Consider the following 2,707-nt stretch of genomic DNA (forward strand, 5'->3'; position numbering starts at 1 on the left):
AGTTTGTGTATTTTAGTTGTTTTCACACCATCACTGTCTCTCTCTATTTTAGTTTATTTCAGTGTTACCGTTTAAAGTTTTAGGATAATAAAAGAGGGAAGAAGACGACTTCAAGTGTTTTAGTTATTTTGCCCAAAATGATGCATTTAATTTATATATGTGAAACTACGGAAACGATGCATTTAATTAATAGGTGGTTCTGGACTTTCTTCTAAAACTAACCAATTACCAGCGTATAACTTTCTTCAAATCCAAACTAAATGATGCATTTAATATATATGTGGATGTGGGCTTGTGGCGCCCACTTCAGAAACCAAAAACTTTAAAATTGAAAGATAAAAAACTAGTTTATGAGCTAGTCACTACTCTTTTATTTCTCTGTATGTTTTCCACTCTTTTATTGCTAAAAGACAAACAATAAAGAATTAGCTTAGAGGAGAGCGGAGGAATTATTCTTCATATTTCACTTGTATCAAAAAAACATCTTACGAACCCTATAAATAGAGGCATACAAAGACTAACTTACAAGGGTTTTACTCAGTGGTGGGTGCACCCCCCAGGTAATTTTTTTTAGTTTTCTTAACCCCAGCCATACTTCTCCTTCTCCCGTCCCTCCTAATACGAATTCCTCCTTCTCCCACCCTTCCTAATATGAATTCCTATATCTGCCACTACTTTTACTTCTCTAGTTCTCCTTATTTGTCCCTAAGAGGTAGCTCAATCGGCTTGGACCACGCTTAATGAAGCGGAGGTCACTAGTTCGAATCCCCCTCCCCCCTCTTGTGCGGACATGTAAAAAAAAAAAAAAAATAGTTCTCCTTATTTATTGCAATAAATAACAAAAACTCCTTGATCTCTAAGTTAAGACTTTTAAGAGTTATTAAAAGTGTCATTTAAAAAAAAAAAAATTGTCTAGACAGATCGAACGTTCTTTGAAAATTTCAATCATTCGTTGATGATCATTTGAATCCAACTTCGAATGTCACATGTTTCTAAAATTACTAAATAATAATAAAGAGAACTCTTTTAAATTTATATGAAAAGTGTTTTATTTATTGTGACTTAAAACGTGCAAACAGGTTGAATAATAGGTTACCATGAGTGTTAATTATGTGGGGCATTAGAATAGCAAACAATTCAACATACTTCTCAAAACACAAAATACCAGTTATGAATTTGTATTCTTCCCTTATTATATAGATATTTTAACAAAACGTGTACATAACTTTTGCAAATGTATGACTTAACTTATTATTCAAAAAGAAAAAAGAAAAAAAGATTAGAGTGGTCGTGCGGCCACCTCTGTCGTAGTTGGGTGGCCATGATGTAGCCATGTAGCCATCATGTTAGGAAAATCACTATTTCCTAATTATTCCAGGATTACAATTTTATTTATTTCTTGATTTTATTTCCATTATGGTGTTATTTCCTTAATTTCATTTTATGTTGTAAACTATGCATTTATTTCTATTTTCTAATTAAATGCACTTATTCTCTATTTAAGATTGTAGATGCCCTATGGAAAATCAATACTGAAAGACACCAATTGCTTCAAGCAACATTTGGAGGATGATCCCCCAAAGTGATCAATTGGAGGTCCTGTCCCTCAAAACGGTCGATTTATCCTCCTTCTTTTTTCATTTTATTGTGGGTTCTTAATGTTTAATGTTGGGTTTATGAAATGAAATTTCTAATTTCGATGATGTAATTTGGATAAGAATTGCAATGATTTACTGATTAAATGGATGTATGGAATTGGAATTGGATTGAATGAAATGTGGATTGGAATATATTGACTAATTCGAGACATCACTCTCCAATAAGAAACTAGTGAAGAAAGATACTTAGGGTTATTTATTTTTTATTTTTTGATATCTAATTACATTTGCCTTTGAGCCTTTTTATACAAGAACTACAAATAAGTCCTTTCCAATCTAAAAGAAGAAGAAAAAATTAAAAAGTAGCACAATTATCAAATGGAAAATATATAAGAATTGTATAAATCAAAGACGTGTAGTCAACAAAGAATGGACAATTTTTAGGGCCTCATGAAATGGACAAAACCAAAAGCAACTAACATAATATGCTCTCAAGTTCAGCAAAACCCAAGTCACCCATCAATTGTTTTTAATATTAAAACGAACAAATACAAAGTTGTTATGGGGTGTTTCTAATATTAAAACAACTCATTGGTGGGTCATTCTTATGGCCCATTCTCGATAGTATTTATGTTTTTTTTTAATGCATTATTTGGATTGTATTGAGGTTGTTGTTTGGTTACCCCGCCCTTGTTTTGTGTCGTTTATTCGATGCATTTCCCCTTTGTAGCTACTTAGAAAAATAAGGCATGATAGTTGTGAAAGCGTGTCAAGGTCATGAATGGGGGACCTTGGGCTTAGAATACAAGAGCCAACAACATAGCTTTTCACCAAGTTTGTATTTGGCCTAAGAAAGCATTTTTTTTTTTTTTTTTTTTTATATATATATATATGATGTGGCCTTGAAAATTCTTTCCCTTATGCCAGTTTTTAATCACTAGAGTGGGTCCTTGACGTGGGTAGGAGTAGAAAATGTATGATTGATTTACCCAAAAAAAAAAAATACAAAGGGCTCTCTCCATTGCCAAAAGTGGACTGAATTTGCGCATTTTAGTTGGTGAAACTACCCCTTTGTGGCCATTTTTTTCTTTGATTTTATTAAGGATAGT

The sequence above is a fragment of the Corylus avellana genome, chromosome 2 (assembly GCF_965113065.1).
Source record: "Corylus avellana chromosome 2, dhCorAvel1.hap1.2, whole genome shotgun sequence".
Taxonomy (NCBI): Eukaryota; Viridiplantae; Streptophyta; class Magnoliopsida; order Fagales; family Betulaceae; genus Corylus; species Corylus avellana.